This window comes from Ixodes scapularis, unplaced genomic scaffold, assembly GCF_016920785.2.
Source record: "Ixodes scapularis isolate PalLabHiFi unplaced genomic scaffold, ASM1692078v2 PGA_scaffold11__112_contigs__length_91849675, whole genome shotgun sequence".
Classification (NCBI taxonomy): Eukaryota; Metazoa; Arthropoda; class Arachnida; order Ixodida; family Ixodidae; genus Ixodes; species Ixodes scapularis.
In genome coordinates, this window is record NW_024609837.1 from 48,082,786 (window position 1) to 48,101,339 (window position 18,554).

Consider the following 18,554-nt stretch of genomic DNA (forward strand, 5'->3'; position numbering starts at 1 on the left):
GGGTCCGTAATGTAGCTAATGTGGCTGGGGTCCGTGGTGACGCTACTCACCAAGCACCTAGCACCTAAGGCGCAGGCGCCCCCTGCGGGGCTCGGGGTCCGTGGAGACGCCACTCTCCAAACACCTGCTTTCACAGGTGCCCCCTGCGGGGATATATACATTTTTTTTTAAGTTCCTGCATATGCATATTGTAAACAATGACAGGCAAAGAGACAGTTAATACAGTCGAAAGCTAAGTGTTTGTTCGGGCAAACTTGTGCCCAAAACAAAACCAGAGGTACAGGCGTCGTGGGCGTTGAAGGTGGCCTGTCAGCTGCGTTGATCGCTGGCCAAAGACCACCTCTGCAGCAACGGGCAGGCTCTTGGATTTCGAAGGTAGCGTACGCGGGGTTCCACCCAGAAATTAATCGAATAACGCCATGTACAAGCGCAAAATATTAAGGGAACTTGCCACGTATTTCTGTATACTTCGATAATCATAAAGGGCACCTGAAAAGAAAATGCTTTTATTTTTAAACAGTCTGGCTGGGACGCGCATGTCGAGAAATAATTATAACACAAAAAAAGAAATTTTTAGTGCAATATTGATGGCGACAGATTTATTTAAAGTGCCGTGCGCAAAGTCCATGACCTTACGGAATGGTCATTCGCTTTTTCCGCTTCAACGTGAAGGAGAAGCCGATCCATCTCTTCTCCACGCGCCTAAAATGCCAAGAGAGGAAACAAGAGGAGAGGAGGTGAGTACCGACTAAATCGTGTCTCGCGCCGTCAATATTGCTCTAAAATTTATTGTTCGCGTAAAAATTTGTTGACACGCGTTTCCCAACCTGTCTGTTTAAAAACATTTGTTTTTTCAATGACCCTGTAACAACAAACTAAATGCAAGGTTCGCGTTTGGAATTCATACCTGGCACTTCCGCGTGAGATCCGGGCACAGTAGCCCCTGCGTTACTCTCACCACTTTGTTTTCTTTTTTTTTTTTTGTAATGGGAGGAATATACACATAAGGACCTTGTCGGATCTCTGTCAAGTGTTAAAAAACACTTTTATATGGTGGTGACTATTATAATGTTCCATTTGGGTTAATTCATCAATCACGGTGACGCACTCTGGCACAGGCTCGTGTTCTTTTAGGTCTGATTTACTTTGGTGAACGAGTAAACGGTACTTCACAGATGCCTTTTTTGCTTCCTGATGGGCACGCCGAACTGCCAGTCTAGTTTTCCAAATGCTTTGTAACCCTAAGAGCGATCTTGGGCTGATGAACAGTTTTTTTTTTAATTTAGGATTCGCAGGAGCCCGTCCCATAAAGAAACGGCATCCCGAAATAATATAAAGACGTGCTTAATAGTTTTCAGCTATTTGGAATGCAAGCAGTCGACGGACCATGGTACATAAATGTCCTTTTCCTGCAGCCACACTTTGATTGGAACGGTAGCACTATGCACTTTGAGAAATACCTATATTTCTGAAGGGGGAGCAAGATCTTCCTCACACGTAAAAGAGCGTCATATCAGCTTCCTTGCGAAAAAAAACAACTCCTAAAGAGAGGTGGCAGGAACAGGCTTTTTACGAGGTTACGTGAGAGCGTTTTTCTACTGATGGAAGCAGAATAGTCATAAGATAATCTGGCTGAAAGTTAAGGGATACAACAACGTCTTTCTTATTACCTAAAGGGGATGTTACTCCACTGTACTTGGAGGGCACCAAAAAGAAAGAAAGACGGGGGAGGTTTTGTTTGTTTTAACGTCTATATAAAGGTAGCACTAGATCTGTAAAAAACAAAATTTGACATAGTGTTTGGTTTGTGTAGCCCCATGTCTTATATCTAAATGCACTGTTCGAAATCAGGCAAAATGTTTTATTTATATGTTTTTCCCCTCCGATCATTTGGAGGAAGGTCGTGCTTCGCGACGTACAACCGCGACGCATTGAAAAACTTAGCGGGCGCTTAAGCTTCTACCTTAAAAGGGGAACGCGATAGCGTTAGCGGATCACGTTCGCAAAGCGTTTTCATAAATTCATGGTCGTTGCCAAGCCGTACAACTGTGTGTGCGTGATCTAGTTAGTAGCGTCACATGTCACGTGATGTCACAATCACGTGTGACGTCACACGTGGCTGTGACATCATGACCCCATCAACTCGCTAAACTTTGCGAAACAGTTTTCCACTAAATTTGGTGGGAAGATTTTTCGCAAGGTCTGGCGGGAAAATTTTCTGCTAATATTCGGCGGGAAGTATTTTCGCCAAATTGGGCGGGAAAATGTTCTGCTAGGTTTAGCTGGAAAACGTTTTCGCCAAATGTAGCGGGTAAATACGATATTGCAACGCGCGAAGTCGCGTGTGACTCACTTGGCGGCGCGCTTTGTATAATGGGATCTTTTGGTCCCACCAATGCCGGATTTTTCTGCGACACGAGCTCCTGAACGAACGGAACGCGTGGCTTTCTTTACATGCTGCCCCACATGGCGACGTTCTAGAGAAGGTTTCACATGCGCAGATAACCCTATTGGAAAAACCAGCATGAAAATCAAACTGGTCAAGCTGGTAATTAAGGTGGTCAAGCTGGTAATCAAGGTGGTCAAACTGGTCAATGTGGTAATTAAACTGGTTTAGCTGGCAATCAAGCTGGTTTAAGCTGGGCAAGCTGGAATTTAAGCTGGTCAGTCTGGTCTAAGTAAAAACCAGCATGGTCTCACTCGAATCTGGTTTTAGATTCAATCTGGTGTAGCTGGGAGCCAGTCTGGTCTTAACTGGTCAAACTGGTTTTCCATGGAGCCAATGTGGTCAAGCTGGGAGACGAGCTGGTCATGCTGGGAGACAAGCTGGTGAATCTGGTCGAAATAATAATCGTGGTGGTCAAGCTGGTCATGCTGGGAGCGCGCACGCCAAGGTCGGCTAGAGATAGCCGAACTGGCATTGCTGGGAGCGCGCGCGACAAGGTCGGCTGCTGGAACGAGGCCACGTCCTGTTCTTTGTCCTCTCGTTGAGAGTGGTAGAAACGGAGAATCGAAGACGCGTTTGGATAGCTTGGGCAGAGGGCAGATCGAAGGGACGGCTGTGTGCGCGTTGTTTGGAGACTAGTTGAACGACGGTGCAAGCGAAGCGGGTTTTGAGAAGACAGCGAGCGGCAGTCCGTTCAGTGCGGGAAGATGTCAGACGTCCCGACTGCGGCGTCGCTTCGTGTCTTCGAACGTGTGTGTGCCCAAGAATGACGGCGGTGCCGAGGAGTATCGCCAATGCCATCCAAGCCACACGGATTTCCTCGCCTCTGCCGACCACGCAAGTTGCCGCTTCGCCCCCATCGCTGGCGGGACCCAGGTTCGCTTCTCTCGTCCGTGTAGTATTTTCGTCTGCTATTGCCTGTTTTTGGCCTGTGTCTAGTATTTTTTTCGTGTTGAGAGATAAGCAATCTGGTTTTATTAACATTGTAGACAATTTGCACCGAGAATCTGTGCGTCGGTTAGTACTGTGTCAGCGCCGAGGATGTGTAGCATTTGAGTTCATGTGAGGCTGCCGCAAGTACGAAAATAATAAATTGGATGCCGAGTTGGCTTTTCTGACGAGCTTGGCTTTTTTATTCTGTGTATTAATTTAAACAGGTTAAACTGGTTGGGAAGTTCACCAGCATGACCAGTTTAACAGCATGACCAGCATGCCAAACTGGGCATGCTGGGGCAATAACCCAGCTTGAAGCTGGGACCAGATCAACCATCATGACCAGTATGACCAGATCAACCAGCATGACCAGCATGCCAAGCTGGGCATGCTGGGGCAATAACCCAGCTTGAAGCTGGGACCAGCTTAAGCTGGTTTTTTCAATAGGGAAGGCCAGAGATACAAGGTTTCGCGTCCAACCATGATATTCCTTGACCATCCCTCGACGTTCTAGCGCGTGGGCGTTTGTCACGGCGTGCCGCCGCATCACACGTGAGCGTCTGTCACATCGAGCGATGCCCTAAGGCCACACCAAGGCATATCATAGTTGTAAGCGAATCCTCGTAGCCTGTCGACAAGCCGCACAGTATGTACAAAAACTCACGAGCCCCGTTGTGCGTATTTCAATGAATCGCGACTGTGCCTGCCTTTCTTGATGACCTCTCGCCACGGTCCTTGCGGCTCGTAAGTTGTAACCCAAGTCCTCCGAGTCCGAAGTCTTGTTGATGTCGCGCCTTGTATGACTGAGCCAGCACGTCCATATCCTCTTGTTCAGCCTGATCACTGGCCGAGCTCGGCGTGAAATTCTTTCCTTCTGGTCCAGGTCCTGGCGTCTTTGAAGATTCTCGGGCGCTCGCACACCAATCCTTGCTCTTGTTTGGCTGATGCGCCACTTCCGCGCCTTTTAGGTGATCTGTGGCCGGTGTTATTATCACGATCTTGTCTCCCATGTCCGCAATCGTCGTACCTTCCGCTAACGATTCTGCTTCATATGCGTCCACAATCAGGTTGTTTGCCTCCGGTAGAGCAGGAGCAACTGCCCTTGATTATGTTCTCATGCAGGCATCGCTTTCGTGAACGAACTGGTTGCACTCTTTGAGTCAACGATCGCGACATTCACGTGGAACATGCCCTGTCCGCCGGCATCGATGGCACAAAGGGGCGCGTCCAGGAATCAATAGGAAGGTGTCACCCCAGAAGGACTGCAGCTGCTGAGGCATGGCTTCGATGGTCATTCCTTCCTTAAGTTTCATGCCGATTATCCGGGTAGTCGATTCTATATCCCCAAATCCTTCGGCCGGCCAGGTTACCCAACGTTATTGGTGACCCTGCCAAAGGGTTCCAAGGCTCTGCGCACGTTTTTGTAAGGGACGTGAAACGGGACCCAGTGGAGCAGCAGAAGAACCTCTTGGGTTTCAAGGCCGAGCACTTGACAAGAAAAGTTCTTCGCCTTCAGCTGCAGGATGTCCACCATCCATCGCTTTGCTAGCTTTGAGCGTCAGCACCACTACATGGTTCATGCGAAATGAACCAAGGCACGCTTTGTCTTTCATCACCACGTGATCAGCCAATTCGTCCTTGAAATCCCTGATGCGGTACGCCCTCCTCTAAGGTCACGGTGCAAAAATACAAAATTTACAACCGTCACTCCTGTGGGCAGGGGATGCAACACCAGCTTGTCACCGTTGCTGGCGGCAGGTGACCTGAAGCTGTGTCCAGCGCTGGCTGCTCTCGAGGAGGGCATGATTCTGCGACCGATCTGCTTGATACCTGGAAGATGAGTCTCGCTACTCCCGCTGCTTGCCTCCGAAAGTGCGTAATTACTCTGCCCTCAAAAAGCCGCGTCGTTAGGGTGCTACGTTTTAAAGAAACAAAAGAAGAAAGCGCGTCGCGGCGCACTAAAGACCAATCGCCTACTGTACTATGAAGCGTCGTGCGGCTTGAGGCGAACGACGTGAACATACTTGGGTCTCGGCAGTCGGCGGAAAGATGGTCGGGTTCCGTCGGGAAGCACCTCGTAGATTTAGTCCCCCAGATGGCTAAGAACCTTGTAGGGTTCCAAGTATCACTTGAGGAGCTTCTCACTGAGCCCGCGATAACGAATCTATTTCCAAACCCATCATTCGTTTCCGGTCTGAAAATGGACGTCATGAAGGCTGAGGTTGTTCCGACGGCCGTCGACACGTTGCTGGTCGTGAATCTGTAGTCGGACGAGCTGTTGGACCGCTTTTACCCTTTGATGAACCACCTGGGTGCCGTCAATCCCGTTGTGAACTGGCTCGTCCGGAAACTTGCTGTCTAGCGTAGTAGTCACCTTTCGGCCATGCACCAGCCGAGAGGGCGTCACTCCAGTGGTCTCTTGCACAGCCCTGTTGTAGGCAAACGTGACGTAGGGTGGCACTTCGTTTCAGGTCTAGTTCTCTACGTCAACGTAGATAGAAATCATGTTAGCGATGGTTTTTGTGAACCTTTTTGCGAGCTCGTTGGTCTGCGAATGCCGGATGGTATGCAGTTGTTCGACGATGGTTTGTTTGTTTAAGCCAAAAAACCACTTGAGTAAGTTGCACCATCAACCAGGATCCTTTGTCTGTAACGAGCACTTCCGGCTGGCCGCGCCGGAGGACGATGGACTAGACGAAGAACTTCGCGATTTCTAAGGGACTCCTACCCGGGGGGCTTTTGTCTAGGCGTATCTAGTAAGATATTTCATGGTGATAATTATTCCACGGTTAACCAGTGTCAGCAATGGAATGGGCTTAAGCAAATCTTTTCGGATTTGCTGGAATGGTGTCATCGGAGGGGTAATCGGCTGGAAGACTCCTGCCCGCTTTGTCAAAGGTTTCTTGTGTCGCTGGCACTGGTGGCACGGTCGGATGTAGGGTTGAACAGTCTTCGCAAGCCTGGGCCGGTAGTAATTCTTACGAATCCTGGCGAGTGTCCTGCTATAACACGGCTGTCCGGAATGGGGTTATCCTGGGGTTACCAATAGGCCTGCTGCAGTACTGGTCCCAATGTTTTCTTTCTTTTTTTTATGAGTACTCCTCGACGAATGACTAATTTTGTCAGGTCTTCTGAGAAGACGCCAGGGACTGCACTCTTTTTTTTTTGTGTGTTTCGAGGTGCTGGATTACGGCGCAGAATTTCGGGTCGTAGAGTTGCACGTCCGCCATACTGTCATCCCTGACAGCACCGATAAGCACCTCGTTGTCATTCTCCCCGACGCATGTAAATGGTGACTCAATTCAATTCAACTGGCAGGCAGGGCAGCGCAGCTATGGTGCGGACGTCGATAAACCCGCTTCTGGGCTGGGTACAGGTGCTTGCCTGGAGTGTCACCGCGGCGTCGCATTGCTGCTCGTGGTTTGAGCCAGCTGTCAACCGTATTTGTTATCAAGGAACACCCCTGAATTCGCTCTCTGCTACCAACTGCACCAAGCTCGTGTTCAATAAGGAGTGATCACTGGCGGCCATGCCAGTGCGAGCGACTCCTGTGCTCGTGCTGACGCCGAGCAACCGCAGTTCTTTTGCAACGTGCATTCCGCACCGTCAAGATTGCCGGTCCTAGCAGGCTAATAATGTGACCTCGTAATCTGAGCATGCGCTCTAAACGTCGCCCTGAAATATGGCGTCCAGTGAAAACCCCTATAGTATGAGCTCAGCAAGCGTTCGGCGCATGCTTGACGCCGCCATAACTTTAGTTCACAGGAGCAGAGCCTGCTTTATATTCACAAAGCCTCGCGGTTCGACGACGGAGGCATAGAGTGCCCGGTGTAAGGTGGCCCCGTGTCAGATTTGGAGCGCAAGGATCTGGTAGCAAAGAGCATTTCTCGGGAAACCTGGTATTCAGCGCACAGCTTTTGCAGCGGCGGGAGCCCAAAACATGGTTTTCAAACCCGACAAGAAAAAAAGCGGTAGCCCGAGGAACACGAGAAGCACTGCGAGAGGACATTCCATCGCTCGGGATAAGTGTGTTTTGACCTCACGCCGCAGCGGGGCGCCCGTTACATAACTCTCTTCTCATCTAATGTCTGCTTCTCTAGCTTTTCACTTTCGGCAGCCGCGTCTCGTGGCGATCTGCGAGACTTTGCCAGTAAAGAGGAGGCTATGACAGGAGGCATGACTGCCGTGCAAGCGACGGCTTGTACCGTCTCGTGCTCTATACTCGCAGAGTTCCAGTGGGGTTTGGCACGTGAAGAAAACTAAAGTTTCCTCAATGCATTGCGGCGGCAGTGGCGTAGTCAAAATGGCTGATGGGATCGGTCTGTTTCTCAACTGTTACGGGTATCTTTGTTTCCCAGGCTGAACGTGCCGCTCCACAGTCATCGTCCGCTCCTGCGTCAGGCCTCCGGTTCGGTTGCGGTTCGGTGCGACTGATTTCGTCAGTTGGCAGGGCAGCGAAGCTATGGCGTCGACGTCCATTCATCCGCGTCTGTTTTTGGTACAGGTCATTAAGCCTTGCTATGTTTGAACTTTCAAGAGCAATTAGATATGTAATGTTTCCCTGTCCTTCCTAAAAGTGCTGTGCGAGCATTTTATATTGCCTTGATTTTCTTTTTTTCTTTTGTATTGGTTCTAAGCGCTAAGCAAATATTTGTGTCTATAATCGATTTCACCTTATTATATACCGCAGAGAAGGACACAAGCGCCAGCTCCTTGCACTAGGGCACATCTCGGCGGCACAAGCTCTCGTGCAATATAAGGGCAGCTCTCAACGCTTTGAGCTCGCGCTTCTAGCCTTCGCTGCGGTACAACAAAAGGTGAAACGGACTATAGTGGCTGGTCACAAACGCTCTCGCTCATCGCGCCCATGACCATTCAAACAATTTCAGCAAATGACGTTCCTTTATTTTCGCTCTATATTCTTACCAATTCATGACAAATATTGTACTGGCTACCAACACCTCGGTCGCCGCCGTCGCCGCCTCGCGGTACGTTTCCGTTGCCGATCCGCTAGCGAATCGGCCCAGCGTTTGCAGCTGGGGCGAAACGCTGGGCAGAAGACGGGGCGGCGAGCACTATAGGTCTAGGACCCATTTCTGCCGTCGAACGAGGCGTTTAAGTGACCGGAAGTGACATTCTTGCGCAGCGCGACGCTGTCTATGTCACGAGTGCGCGTTCTTCTCGGAGCAGCAACGCCCGGGGCCGGGAGAGACAGCCTAGGTGGGAACTCTCGCGCGTCCTTTTCATGTTTGAGGGTATGTTACGAGAACAACTGCCGCATCCGGCACCGTGGCCGCCGCTGAAGGAAATATTTATTCATTTATACAGTACCTGCATAGCCCAGGCGGCATTACAGTAGGGATTATAATAAATAAAAGATGGTTGCATCACACTTGTTAAACACAAGGAAAACATAGTGCTTGAAAGCACCAATATTTAAAAGAAAAAATGCAATTTACAAACACAACTTGCTCGTCGCCGTCGCCGCCGCTGCCGGGAGAGAATTCGCTCCCGCGCAGCGGATTTCTTCACTGTTGTAAACCTACAATGAGAGCGGGCTGCTCTCCGGACTCTCCGGCCGACTCGCTGACGCCGCCCAACGCCAACAGCCCGTCATTCGTTTGAACCAATCGCATGACAACGAGCTTCGACGTCACGCGGCGCACTTTTCTACCACCGTCTTCGGGTGGTTTCCGGCATCGTTCCGGGAGCGATTATTACCACGCCGTTTAATTGATCTTTGCGGTACCCAAACCTCTGTTTGATCTAGAACTTTTTCAACAGTATCCGACACGTGTCTGATACCCGTCTCAATCGTCAACTAAAACTTCCAAATTGTTTTCATAGTTCCCTTAAGAGAGACCCAGGGCGCGCCTTATTATCTTAACGCTGCTTGTTTTGTGCATTCGTCCTCCGGCATTGTCATCGTCTTACGTCACTCGCTCGCTCACTGACTCGGGAGCAGTGATAAGGTGCTCGGATCTGCCACGCCCTGGGCTTCTTAGGTTCTTACAGTCGGTTTCACTCCAGGTTCGAACGCCGCCGAGGCTACGATCCGATCTGGCCAATGAAGCCGCATCTAATATGGTTCGTCACGGCACCGGTGAAGTTTGTGTTTTCTATCCTCGTCTAAACCAACCACGCCCGATCGGTGCTTCCTCACTCTAAAAAAAGCCCGTGCGTCCACATTCTCGCAAAACACTCGGAGAGCCAATCACCGTAACTTACGGAGGCAGCTCAGCGAATGACGATGCCGAAACATATGTTTAGACCAAAAAACGAAGTCCGAGTTGTGACATTAAGCAATGTAAGCGTGCGTTTTGCATTGTTTAATGTCACAACTCAGACTGCGTTTTTTTGGTCTAAACATATGTTTCGGCATCGTCATTCGCTGAGCTGCCTCCGTGAGTTGCGGTGATTGGCTCTCCGAGTGTTTTGCGGGAAAGCGGACTCACGGGCTTTTTTTAGAGTGCTGAGCCGGCGCTATCTTTTCGTGTATGATTCGTTTTTGCCGGGGATAGCAAACGAACATTGAGGGACGAGTGCAGTGACGATACGCTGTTGGCACGGCGGGGTTGGCTTAGTCGGATTGTAGCGTCCGTGAAGCGAAGTGCAGACGCCGAGGAAGGATGCGTTTGTGAACGTTCCTTCCATTGCGCTCCACAGAAAATAAGTCAATGTATTGTGCAGTGTGTCACTACAAGCTCAAGAAAAAAAGGGCGCTGCAGGTACTGAGCATCCTATCATCGGTCCACAGCCAGTGAGATTACGGCATTGGCTGGTAAGGACGCCCAAGGACGAATACAAGAGGGCGAGGCGTTAACATTAGAAGCACGCCCTGCATTCCCCTGCATTCTTTACGCTCTCACTGACTACACGTAACGGGGAGGATGAGTGGATGGAGTCACACGATCAGTAGCCATTTACTTTTATGCACTTTTATCTGTGTAAACAGAGATGGTACACCATATTGAAACGTAGTTGCTAGTCAACGGTGTTCTTGTGTGGGCTACAAGTGTACGCGGGGGGGGGGGGGGGGTGTATCATTAATGCTGAGAAATGATATATGTGGTGAAAAAATGGAAGAGTATTCATGCGTCAGATAAGACTACAAAGTGGTGTCCTTGCTGGTTGATAAAATTATCTCCGTAATGTATAGGCCGCCGGATGGAAGCGTGGTATCTTTCTTTCATTTTTTAGAAATTTACGTCAGATTTGCAACCGAGAATGGATATGATAATACTCTGGGAGGAGATCTTTATCTTAACATACTGCAGGATACACCTAATAAAATACAAGTAGAACTGTTACTAAACAGTAGTGGTTGTATAAACGTAATTACATCGCCTACGCGAATCACGGCAGAATCCGCAACGTTACTCGACTTGTTTATAACAAATTTTGACTTAGCTGATCTAAAATCGGGGATAATAAGCACGGACGTCAGTGACCATCAGGGTATATTTCTTTCAGTAGAAAAAAAGTCAAAACTATGAGGAACCAATTTCGTGGATCCTTTCAGAATATTACAGCAAGCAGCCTTTGTGAATTTAGATCAAAACTTTCAGAGCTCGACTGGAATGAGGTTTACGATGAACTAGACGCTGATGAGGCATACAACTTGTTCTTTAACAAATTTCAGCGCACATATTACGAGTGTTTTCCCAATAAACCTGTTTGGTTGTCGAAAAAAGGTCCTAAGCCCTGGGTATCTCAGGAAGGTCGAATAAAAATTAATAAAAAAAAATGCTTTATATAAACTAGTATTGTAACAAGGGACCCCGAAAACCTTAAAGCTTTTAAAACATACCGTAATAGATTTACAAAAAAACTAAAGAATGCTAAAACAAGATATTTTAGTAATTACTTTATGTCTTCTGCAATGCGAACTGAGGTGACATTGAAAAAACTAAACAATGTTTTAAATCGTTCATACGGTACAAAGCAAATTGAAAAACTGTATCTTAATAGCATATAATTAACAAAACGGCCACTAGTAAAGGCCTTTAATAATTATTTTGTAAACTTAGTTAGAGAAACCCCGAATAAAAACGCTTGCCCATATATTCAGTGTGAAAATGTAAGCTCGATCTTTCTTGAGCCTGCTGTAGAAATGGAAGTAACGCGAACATTTCAATCGCTAAAGAACAGTGCAAGTGGCGACCCTGACGACCTGCAGACAAGTCCCATAAAATATGTTATAGATCTCATATCTCCGTTTTTGACCCATACCTTTAATTTGTGCTTACAGCACGGGGTATTTTCTAAAAGAATGCAGATAGCAAAGGTTAGTGTTTTGTATAAAAAGGGTGATAGGAATGGCATAGGCAAGTAAAGGCCGATTTCAATATTATCAGTCTTTTCGAAAGGGCTTGAAAAAATTCTACATTCGCGCCTAGAGAAATTTTCTTATAAGCATGATATAATCACTTCGTCACAATTTGGATTTCGCCAAAACCGATCTACGGAACTTGCACTTTTAGAGCAAAAAGATTACATTTTGCGCAGTCTTGAAGATAAAAAGATGACACTCGTGATTTTCATTGACCTCAGCAAAGCATTCCATCATTTAAACCACAACCTATTAATCAGAAATCTGGAATTATACGGATTTCGTGGTTATGCCTCAACTTTAATTACGTCATACCTATCGCATCGAAAACAATAAGTTCACATTAACGGCTTCTGGTCTGATGTAAAACCAATCTTATCCGGTGTTCCGCAGGGGAGTCCCTCGGGACCTTTGTTGTTTAACCTGTATGGGAATGAAATCCTAACCGTAAACCCAGATATTAAATATATAATCTATGCTGACGACTCGAGCTTATTTTTTTCAAGCAACTGCTGCGACGAATAGTAAATAAAGCAAATAAAACTCTCAAGGACCTGGTTACCTGGAGTAGTTCTAATTCCTTAAAAATTAATGAGAGCAAAACAAAAGCAATCTTATTTCGTCCAAGAAACAACAATGATAATATTACGAGCGATATTATTCTAAATTCAAAAATAATAGAAGTTATTTCTAGTTTTAAAACGCTTGGTGTCATTTTCACATATCGAATGAGATGGGACGAGCATGTGAATTATGTATTGGTAAAGCTGTCACGCGTGGTTGGCGCGATATACCGTCACCGCCACAATTTGCCACAACATGTAAAGTTACTAGTTTATAATTCATTATTTCTTTCCAATGTGTACTATTGCCATCTAGTCTGGGGAAATGCAACAAATGGTAATTTAAATAAAATACTTGTGCTTCAAAAAAGTTTTTAAGAAACATTTGTAATGTTCCATATGACCATACTAGTGCGCCTCTTTTTAAAAGCCCGAGTCTGATGCCTGTAACGTATCTCTCTCAATATCGACTGTGTATAACCTATAAATCACATGTAGAAAAAAATGCTCATAAATTTCTGCAACTAGCGTCCCTAACACCAAGAGCGACCGCGTATCTCACCCGTAACACGGAGTACTGGATGCTACAATATTACAAAACAACATATGGCGAGCAAATGACATCATGTACACTACCTAGACTACTTAACCTTCTCCACACCGAAAACATCCACCCTCCGACCATGTCATTTAAAGACCTTCGAGCATTCTTTTCTTCTAATATGACTGTGCAGCAAATGTATAATATTTACCTTTTAGACAATACTAACATAAATGTATTACCTTACTCTGTTGATTTGAACTGTGCTTTGCGTGTATGTATGATTTCTCTGTGAACATTCCTTTACATGAATTTATGTCTTTTTTGTTTTGTTTTCTGTGCCACTGCTGCCAAATGTAAGGATGGGGGGCCGAGGACTTGTCAAGTTGCATCATGCAGCTTTTTTTCTCGGTCTCACTCCGTATTACACTTTTGACGGAAAATTTATTATTAATAACTTAAGAAAAAACTTATTATTAATATTATATTATTACAGGCCCGTACTGTTTGTAGCTTCGCGTTGTGGGAATTTAAATTGAATATTTTTGCTGTGATTTTTTTTAATATATATATAGGGTGGTTCAAGTCACCAGGCTCGATCTAAAATAGACCGTAAAAATCGACGCCTGCACGTAGCCATCTAAACGTTTCGTCAAGGGTGCATTTCACAGGTCGGTCTTTCCTTGTAAAATTACAAAGCGCAGTTCTGTTTTCGTAAAAAAATAGCACCAAGAAACTTGCCAGGGTCTTGGGCGGGCGGCAACCCACACGACAAAGTCCAGTGGCGGGGTGTGTTTGGCGTTCGTATTGATAGATGGCGTCGGGAGCAGCGTCTGAAGGTGGCGCCGACCAGCGAAAGATAGCAGACGATGCGCAGACGAAATCCGTTGGCAGCAAAAGCGCCTCCATTATGGAGACGCGTTTGTTTTTTACTTTAAGTTTTGCTTTTATTGTTCGCATTTATTTTTTAACCGAAGGTGCATTTCAAAAAGATTATATTCATTTTAATAAACCACGGTGGTCGAGAGCCGTCGCGATAAGGAGGTAGCGCCATCTATCAATAGGAATGCCAGACACAACCCCCTACTGAACCCCTGCCGTCCGCGTTGCTGCCCGTCGTAGACCCTGGCAAGTGTCTTGGCCTTATTTTTTACAGAAAGAGAGCTACGCTTTGTAATTTTAGAAGAAAAAACCGACCTGTGAATTCCCCCTTTGACGAAAAGTTCATATTGCTACGTGCAGGCGTCGAATTTTACGGTTCAGTTTATATCGAGCCTGGTGACTTGAACCGCCCAATATAACATGTGTTTTTTCAGTGTCAAAGCTGCTGTCAATGTAAAGGAATCCCAGACCCAGTCAAGCTGTTTTTTAACAAATTTTGTCTGGCGATTCCTCCAGTTTTATGGAAATAAAGATTTGATGTGATTTAATTTGATTTGATTTGCTTACATTCACTTCCGTGTTTGGTGAAAAGCAAAAATTGGCTGCCCACGTCACAAACGAACTACTAGCTTCACAAAAGCTCGTAACTCGAAAGGAAGTCATCACTGGGACACAGTTAACCAAGTCTCGCATCATGCAGATACACTTTTCTAACACGCTTTTATAACCTCGTAGAGTGCGGGCACGCTCCGTCTCGTGTTACGAGGCTTAGTACACCCACAGACCGTTCTTTTTTTCTTTATGTGTGCCTCGAAGCTAATCAGCTCTTATACGCGGTAACATCGGCGCAAAGAGAGTAAACCGCAAGAGCCCTCGCCAGGTGTCAAATTGCTTGCCGCCGACGTTCCAGGCAAGGGCTATCGTTAAATGCTACGGTTTTGAATCTCAGCGATTTCGTTTTTAATATCCATTCTTGAAAGATGGGTGCGGTTTGAAACGTAAGTACGCGAAATGGGCGTTTAACGGAGCTGGGGTGTTTAATTAAAAGTTGGAGTTTCAAGGCAGACCAGCCACGTAGTTCGGCAGGGAAAAGATTCCAGGCCCGGAAACTAAACTTTTGTCTCTTTTGTTGCACGCTTTGCCGCATCGTTTCCATTCAAAATAATTTCTATGTGGTTAGATTTCCCGTTCGAGATGCGTGATGCTGACCGCAGGTGTGCATTCCAGTGGGATGGGAAAAATGCGTTCCAAGCGTCAGGAAAAAAAATCCTGAATTGAAAATGTTTTTAAAGTAAAACTTGACTGAGCATAACATTTAATTTATATATAGGGCAAGGGCTATACTATCGACCTTCCATGCCTCCGCCCATGCTGGAAAAACGGTTACTATAATATTCCTGTTCCTGTTTCATTTTTTTTTTTAGTTCATTCTATGGGGCCAAGAACTGTTTTGTGCAAAGGTACGCTACCGTCATGTAATGGTAAACGAAAAAACAAAAAACTCGGCAGAAAAAAAAATATGAATACGTGGAAAAAATATATTCGGCGTATCAGGCGTATGCCCTTCGTCAGACTACTCTCCCGCGTTTGGTTTTTGTGGCCATTTTTGTTTTTCATGGGGCCGTTAAAGGCCGTTTTCAGTTTTGCTTTGTGATTCTTTGTAGTGGCGGGGGGAAAAGAAAAGAGAGAGAGAAAGGGAGATGGGGAAGCAACAATTTTCGGAAACCGATGTTTTTTTGTTTTTTTTTGCGATCGGGACATTTTGTTTTGTTTAGGTATGCTTTAATTTAGGGGGCTACAATATGCTGTAAACAATTTTACGAACTTCCCACAAATATTTTATCGACAACGACAGTTGTAAAGTATTACACACTCCCCCGGGTGTTTTGACATTACGCTCAGGAGCGTCACATAAGCGAGTATTTCCGCATAATATGTACGAGGACCTATTTCTTCCTTTGAATCGATCACTTCTGTAGAATCACGACGAAGCACTTTCACCATGAAATCATAAAAAATAATGATTCATGATGAAATTTATTTGGGTCCGAACACTAGAGCCAGATTATTTGGGTTGCAAATAAACTGGGTGAAGTTTATGCGAGGTGTTTACTTCCACGTTCAAATGTGTTAATAATGAGCAGCCAAAAAACCCAGACTGCAGGCTGCTTCCTGCAGTGGCCTAATATCTCCCCAGCTCGGGAAAGGGGGGAGGAAGAAAGAAAGGAGTTGTTTTCGTGGGAAGGTAATATTTATTCTCACTCAGCAGAGTTGCGGGTCATTAAAAAGTCGACTCGCTCACAACGGGAAAGCCTGTGGGGCCACATCCATAGTAAGTATGAGTAAAATGTGGTATACAGCTAGGTTACTGAGAAGTTGGGACAGTGCAAACGATGGGGCGTTGTGGGGGCGAGTGAAGCGAAGACCTATCTTACGACCGGGCGCCGTCTCCTTTAGAATTTAACATTGCGGCTTGCTTCTTCCACTCTCCTGACGCCAATCTTTCCAAAATTGGATAAACCCGGTAAAGCGTTGATCGCGCAAGCCCACACATATATAAAAACACCTTTATCAAGTTATAAAACAGGCATCAAGCAGAGGTAAGGACGAATAAACACGCAAAACAGTGCAAACTGGGAGATACAACCTGTGAGAGGAGATATGTGTTTCAAACAGTAATGAAGAGATTAAAGAAAGCCGCTTGAATTATATGTCTCGGATAGAAATTTATTACGACGACCTGAACCCTTTCTTGCGCAAGCCAATCCTTGTGTAAACGCGGGAATAGTTCCAGCAGCCGCGCGATGCCAGAGAGGGGCTGCTGGAAGGATCTCCACCGACCGAGCGGCCTCGGGCCTGCGGCTCATGGGAAAAAGCATTCAGTCACCCTGGCTGGAGCGTGCCCGCGTCAACGAAGGAAGACACCCGGACATCTCAAGGTCTCTGTGGCGTTCGCCGCTAGCCGCTCATTTCGCGCTTTTTGAGGTTTATCCCTACAGGAAAAGCCGATACAAAAGAAGCCCTGCCGTCACGTGACCTTCGGGAGAGGGTGAAAAGGGAAGGGTTGCGAGGGGCATTTTCCTACCTGGCGGAAAATGGTTTCGTAGGTCGGCTTACTTTTCCCGCACCAAAAAAACAAAAAAAGTTTTCGCGCCGTCGCAGCCAATCAGAGCGCCAGGAGAATACGGCGTTTGCTGACGTCACATTCTGGCCGAGTCGCCCGACGTGATGGGGTTGCCGCATGAATTGCCGGTGTTCCCAGGTTGCGCAAATGGCGCCGTATCGGTGGTATCGTTGTTTCGGCAGAAATGCCCCGATCGAGGCTTAGTTATTCAAATATAATCGACAACGGGCGTCTGAGCAACGAGACAGGTCCCACAAAGGTCCGCGGCTTAAAAATGGCGCGAGTGGTGCCCACGCACGTTTTCTTCGGTGTATCGTGTTCTTTTTTTTTTTTTTATTGTTATTGCCTTTTTGTGTCGCCGAGAGAATTTCGGGCATTTTCGCGGCACAGCGTCAATTACAAGAGGAAGTCTGCGCAACCATTTTTGTTTCCCACCAATCGAGCCAAGGCCAGTCTCCTCTGTTATCCGCGAGAGACGAGAGCCGACCAATGGCAACCCATGTGAACGGCGCAGTCTTTCTCCTTCCAGTAAGTTCGGAAGGCGACGAGAAAGTTTTTCGCGAGTGTGAACGCGGCCTCGGAGAAAAACTCGCTCCGCGAAGAGCGCTGGAGTGTCAGCCTCCTGCGGCGCTGATACACATGTAGTGAACGGTGCGCGAGACTCTTCCGCTCTAGAACACGGACTTAATTAACGCTTATATTCCTAACCAGCGTGTTGGTAAAGTATTATAGATAACAGAAACAATAAAACATTGAGAGGAGCCAGAGGACGAAACACAGAGAAGTAGACTCGTCTGTGTTTCGTCCCCTCTATGATGTATTATTTCTGTCATGTACCTTAATTAAGTGAACACCGATTTGACACCGGTGCCGGCCAGACGTCTTGTACGAACTAACTCTAATTACTCCCGGAGGAGGAAAACCATAACGTGTTCAGATATACAGCGGCACTCTGTCAGACTTTTACCGGTCACTGAAAAAAGTAGTTAAAGTAATGATTATCGGTGTCGAAAGGAAAGCAATTTGAGTGGAGTAGAAATTACACCATTTCAAAAGTAGTCGAGTAAATTACCAACTTCCGTAAAAGTGGCAACTACTGTAAAAGTTCCAACTACCAAAAATTATTAAGTACCGAAAATTACCAACTACAGTCAAGTTTTTTTGTGTTTTTTTTGTTTTGTTTATGGGCGATATTATATTACAACATCACAAAACATGGGCAAGGACGTCTATTGCATAGTGCGAACATGCAGAGCACTTCCCCAGCTACAGAGCGAGCGCCAAAGGTTTGGTGAATCCCTTTGGTGAGGATTTATGCGCGTTACGGGTTGGTCGGAGAACAGATGTTCAGTACCGCTCAGGCAACCTTGGGCAATGGAGTTTAGTCGCACCCCCACGCGGGCAAAAAAAAGTCTACCTGTTGCTGGGTGAGAGGGAAGGCGGCAAGGGAAGACGCTCTCTAGCCCGGGCATAGTAGAACATGACAGGGCAGCGCAGAGCATATCGTTTAGTTTTATTTCGCAACTCTGGCTGATTGTGAGCACTGGCACGAAAGAAAGAGAAGCGCGAGGACACTCCTCGAATTGTAATCCTTGCTGCTTATCGTTGCAAAGGGCAAGAGTCATGGTGGGTTAAAAGCACGATAGAAGCTCGGAGTCGTCGCGTTATTAAACCAACACCGTAAATATAAATTATCTGACATTGCTCCTATTTCAAAATAATTACAGAAAAAT